Consider the following 6,204-nt stretch of genomic DNA (forward strand, 5'->3'; position numbering starts at 1 on the left):
TCGTAGCGTTTTACAAGTGATGGGAAGTACTTTCATTAATGTATTTTTTAATGCTCATGTGAAATAAATAACATTCTTTCATTAAAAAACGCTACGAATTAATTCCAACACCTAATATTTTAATTTCTTCACATTAAGTTTTCTTTGGAAAATATAAAATGAAAAATCTTGTAAATTCTGTTTCAGAATTTATATCTATCTATAAAGAAATTTACAAACTTACTCACCACTTTTAAAAAGTCTCAATTCATTTAAAAATTAAAAAATCTTTCTAAAAAATTTTAAGATTATATAAAAATTATGAAATATTTTTAAAATTATCTGAAAAATATTTTTAAAAATTGTCATAAAATAATTTTTGTGAAGTCTCTATAAAGTAGTTAAGGCGACTATCGGATTTCGTACCTATTATTGACCAGAAGGATTATTGTGGAAGAAGGACATACGCGCCTGCAGCAGTTTGAAGAACATGATGTTGTGAAGGTTATTACTTGAATACATAGAGATCTTCATGTAAAGAAAGCTTCGAAACAACGTAGTAGCAATGCAAACGATGATGAAGAATGTCTATATGTACGAGGTTCAAAAAGTATCGAATTTTGAATTTCCGCGGGTTACGTATATTCGATTTTCGATTTTTTTGTGGCGTTATGTTGGTACTCATGTCTCTCACTTATGCCGACAAGTTCAGCCATTTTGAATGTATGTATATTCAGTTAATTTTTGACAGCTGCTTTGCTTGCATGTGTTTTGGCTCGTCTTCGATTTTTGCCTATTCCAAAAAATGGATCAAAGAATCTGTATCAAATTTTGTGTGAAAAACGAAATTAAGTGCGCGGACGCATTCCGAATGTTGACTGTGGCATATGGTGAAGCTACCTTGGACCGAAGCAACGTTTATCGGTGGTACAAAATGTTCTCAGAGGGCCGAGAAGATGTGAACGATGAAGAGCGTGCCGGACGCCCGAGCACGTCAACAACAGACGAAAACAGATGAAGTGAAGAAAATAGTATTGGCCAATCGTCGAATCACCGTTAGAGAAGTTGCTGAGGACCTAAACATATCGATTGGCTCATGCCATTCGATTTTTACCAATGATTTGGGCATGAGACGGGTCGCCGCAAAATTCGTACCAACGCCCCTGCTCATACATCGTTGCTTGTGCGCGAATTTTTGGCCAAAAACAACACACTAATGATGCCGCAGTCACCGTATTCCCCAGATCTGGCCCCCTGTGACTTTTTCTTGTTCCCGAAACTGAAGAGGCCCATGAAAGGACGACGCTACGCTACGATTGAGGAGATAAAGACGGCATCGAAGGAGGAGCTGAACAAGATCACAAAAAATGATTTTTTGAAGTGCTTCGAGGATTGGAAAAAACGTTGGCACAAGTGTATAATATCTGATGGGGATTACTTTGAAGGGGACAAAATAGATATTTATGAATAAATAAATAATTTTTGAAAAAACACAAAATTCGCGATAGTTTTTGAACAGACCTATATGGCATCCATAGTGCTCAGCAGACCGTCCGAGTTCAATGTAAAGATCGACCCAAGGAAATTATCGTTGTACATGTTCGCGAATTGTTTGACATCACTAGTATTTTCAATACGCCTCACATCCTCCAAAATAGTCCAGTATAAGAGCCAGTGATCATTCCTGGTAGTGGCGACCTGACTGATAATGAAAATCATCAGCAGTACAAATAGCGTGAAATTATTGCCACCGTTATGCAGATATTCCTTGTATTCTACCGGCTACTCAACCGTGTGCTGTCATCTCGGCTTCCGGGATATTCTTCATAATCCGAATTATCTGTGTCCGAGTGCTACACGATGGCAAAATAATAATCTTATTACATGAATTTATCTCTCATAATAGATGTAATCTGATGAAGTTAATTTAGTTTAAATTATTTAAAAACAAAGAAAATAATGCTAAGAAAATTTGTAGATATTTGAAAACTACTTAACTTTTTTGAATCTTAATTTAAAAACTTCTTCCGCGCTTTATTAATTGATAATAATTAGTAAAGATATATTAGAAATCTTTAATGCGCGAAAATACTGATATTTTTTTAAATTATTTTGTATTATTATTTTTATTTACATTGATTTTTTTCTATTTTTATTTTACATTTTTTTTTGTATTATCTATTTTTATTAAATAAAAATAATCTAAAATATTTTTCTTTTCAGTTTTTATTTTTTTTTATTATAAATAACGAGTGATCATCTTACAATGATTGGAACTTGTAGTCGATATCCATCTCGTTATTGTGATTCTCTTAGACATTTCCGAAGCTCTTCTCATATCCTCTTCCTTTCTCTGCTCTTGATTCAAATTGTCCAACATTCCAATGAAATCTTTATTTGATTATACACACTAATTATACACACTCGTTATAATTTCCTTGCATTATCACGAAATCCTTAGAATCAAGATATTTAATTTAAAAGATATTTAAACTTCATCTTTTAATTAATTATACGTAAATTACATATAAATTAAATGTAAAATTTAAAAGTTTCTTGTCATTTTTTATTTAAAAAATCTTATTATTTATTAATAAAATTATCTAATTTTTATATGTTATTAATAAAATAATGTCTATCTTATACACTATAACAATAAGAAAAAATTTAAAAATTATTCATTCAGCAATAAATTAAATTTGCTTTCGTCATTATTATATCTAAATTCTTTACTTTTAAAACAAATTAAAAAACCAAATTTTTAAAATTAAAAATTTTTTAATTTAGTAAAGATAATTAAAGAATTCTATGTTACTCGATCCAATACAACGATGTGATCTGCCCTTTTAAGGAATTGCAACTGATGTGTGACAAGTATCCTTGTCTTGCCGTGAAGATATTCGGTAATGCACTTTCCATAGAGATGCCTAGCAACACGTGTATCCACCGCGCTCGTCGAGCAAATAAATATCCGCTTGTCTATAAACCGCCCTCGCGAGATTGATTCGTGCTCGTCGACCGGACAAAGATACATCTCTATCACTGACCATTGTCATATCTCCCTGCGGAAATTGTCGGAAATCCTTCGTCAAGGCGCACACATTTGCCAATTGATCAAAAAGAAACTTTAAAGAATGTTAAAAATTTCAAAATTTCAAAATATTAGACATTTTTCTTTTATCTGAATAGAATCACATATAGATTAAAGATTCAGACAAATTCGTAATACTTGATAAAATATATCTTCTTGATATATCTTCTTTTATATCCAGTCAGAAAGATGTAATTCATGTTTAATAATTGATGCATAAGATTTAAAGGATCTAATTGTAAGAATTGTTACAAATTACACATAAAAATTCTTGATATTAACGTGCAGGAATATATAAACACTGTACAATATCCGCAACAATTATTTTGGACCATGAAAATTATCTGCATGAAAATTACCTGCAGCCTTGTCGTAGGACTGATCAAACAGTATATTGTCCCTTACAGTACCACCGAAAAGCCAGGGTTCTTGACTGGCAGGAGATATTCAAATTCGGATTGTTCGTGAAGTATCCAGTGGATAAATTGCCCGGAAAATTATACTTCGAGGAGTAAGGATTATGGAACCCCCCCCCCTCCCCCCCGTGGGATTTAATTCCTTCAGTAGCAGATGTAATATAGACGATTTGCCGAAGCCTATTGCACCGACTACAGCATATAATTGACCTGGCTTGGTAGTTAAGTTGATATTGCATAAAGTCAGCGGCAATTGGCCATTGATCCAATTGGCGGAAACCCACTGAAGCTTTACGTATACCGGAAAGTCAGATTGTGCGAGAGCGCACCGCGCGGAAAGATTCGAGTGAGAGAACGGCACAAGGTTGATATGATGCACGACAGTAAAGAGAACTCCGTTTCGTTTAATTTAACAAAAGAATTTTCTTTAATATGATCAGTTACAAAGTCAAAAAATATAATTAATTAAATATTAGATTAACAAAATATTAAATGCGGTCACCTTTTCCAATACAATTTGGAATCACGGTGATGAAAATTCTCGGCGATTTTCTCGGCACTTCTCGAAAGATTCGTTTTATAGCGATTTCACTAAGCGGTTAGCACGGCGATTTTACGAAGCGAGATTATGACTCTAAGAACTCTAAGAACTTTTTCGAAGTAAGGAGGACGGCGAGATCGAAGCATTTATTGCTTTCGGCCTGAGCTTTCTTTTTTGGGAAAAATCCAATAAAAATTTGCCACAATCGTAATTATTACGTGACATTAGGTGTACAAAATTGATTGGCGCTTTGGATTCTTTTCTAGCGACGTTCAACGTAACAGTCATGCGCGACAGAAAATCCGTGCGTGGGATTGGTGACAGCGCGTGACGTATTCGTCGGAGCGCGGCGCTCGCGTGCGCGAATTGAATCGTTCTAGAACTTTCGATTGTCCGTTGCCGGTAACGACAACTTGTTTGCGTGTAACGAATTGTTTTTTAAAAGAACAAAGAACGACGAATTCGATGATTTTAACGAGGATTAAGATCATGCTCGAGATGAAATCACGAGCTCAATTTATGCATGCGTTCAATGACAATTAATGTCGGTCGACTGAAAGAATTCTTGCTTTTCTTTCGAATTACCGATCTCAAACACAGATGATCTTGGAGTTTGGACAGAACGATACTCCCATTTCTCGAGATGTACCTGTCTATTTGATTCTCTGCATTAGATTCTTCCATTGATTTCTGAGATTTAAATTGCAACTACGGCGTATTCTCTGAGAAGCCTCTCATGTTCACTTCGTCCATCAAAAAATCCTGTAAAAATTGAGCTTACTTCAATAAATACATGACAATAAAGATATAATAATGTAATAATTTACCTCCAATCGATTGAATGACACTATGATTCACCCAGTAGTATTAGCCCTTGTGGAAAGTACAACGCGACGACTAGTTGAAGCATGTTAAAGTATATCGACATTTCATAGGTCACATCGGCAGTCAAATTTCCCATTAAGACTAACGTTATCAGATGAAGTAGACAGTCAATCATTCAGTGAAGACTATAATGGTCAAATATGTGGCGCGCACATACGATGAGAATTTGATTTGCTTAATCTCCAACTTTCTGATTACATAATCTGGCTGAATGGTTTCTCCCAGACATACATCTTCACCGCCTGAACCGAGAATTATTATCTCATAAATTTGTTTCATAAAATTTATCTATAAATGATACTTGGATGTTAATATTATATCTTGATTCAGCCTCTATATCGTTCAAAAATAAAATAACTAAACAATTTCTTGAGGATACCTGTATCTCAGCTATGAGTTTGCTCATCAGTTGCCCTCTTCGGTCGGTCAGTGGCGCAATCATGGTTCTGAGTTTGAGATTCAGGAAGCTGAAAGTCCCTTGTCCTGGGAGAACAATGATTAACAACGTCCTGATGCCGACAAAACTCGAAATACTTTTTGCCACATTATTGTTCCTATGATCGCGGTCTGCAAATAAAAATAAAGCCCGATTAGCTTCAACAGATAATTATTTAAGAGCATTTTCAAAAGAAGTTAAAAGAAGAGATCCTACGTCTTTATAGTCTAAACTAATTTACGGAGTTGTAAAATGTATATAAATAGTTTATATACATATAATCGATATAATAGATTTTCTACAAATTATACTATAATTATTAAAATTATACTTATTTATACTTATCAATAATCTACAAAAGAGATTTACAAATTTAAGTGATTTTTTTTCAAGGTGATCGAAGTGTTGTTTAATTACCGCGGAATGTACACGAATACTTTCACGAGATAAAGGATTACCATAAAAAGCATGATCCATATGTAATTCAGGTACATTGTTAAGTGATCAAAGCGAATGACGTCATTGAGAAGATTCATGATCTGTCCGGTACTGGTTTGGTTCATGCTGTGTTCGTAATAATTGCAACAGTGTTGAAAATAATTTTAAATTGAGTAATGGATTTTTTCACTTTCTTTTGCTCCATCCATCAATATAAGCGCAACATGAATTTTTCTTTAATTGATTTTTACAAAAAGGATATACAAGACTAAGAAAATTATAATAAAACTGAATAAAGCAACTTAATATAAATTAAAATCATTCATTATATAATCAATCATTTGTAACATTTCATGATTGTGAGACACGCATGCCCGCGCACATTGTCATATATACATTCCCATACATGCTTATTTTC

General features: G+C 33.7%; 1 long non-coding RNA gene across 1 annotated transcript; it reads right to left on the bottom strand.

Annotated features, from left to right (window-relative positions):
- Window positions 1–3,907: 3,907 nt before the first annotated feature.
- On the bottom strand, window positions 3,908–5,968 carry LOC105146666 (uncharacterized). The gene is made up of 3 exons (XR_015547976.1): window positions 5,292–5,968; window positions 4,855–5,154; window positions 3,908–4,789 (listed from the first exon to the last, which is right to left on the bottom strand). It is a non-coding gene; the product is annotated as an uncharacterized LOC105146666 (long non-coding RNA).
- Window positions 5,969–6,204: the final 236 nt, after the last annotated feature.

The sequence above is a fragment of the Acromyrmex echinatior genome, chromosome 17 (genome assembly GCF_024713525.1).
Source record: "Acromyrmex echinatior isolate Ae372 chromosome 17, ASM2471352v2, whole genome shotgun sequence".
Classification (NCBI taxonomy): Eukaryota; Metazoa; Arthropoda; class Insecta; order Hymenoptera; family Formicidae; genus Acromyrmex; species Acromyrmex echinatior.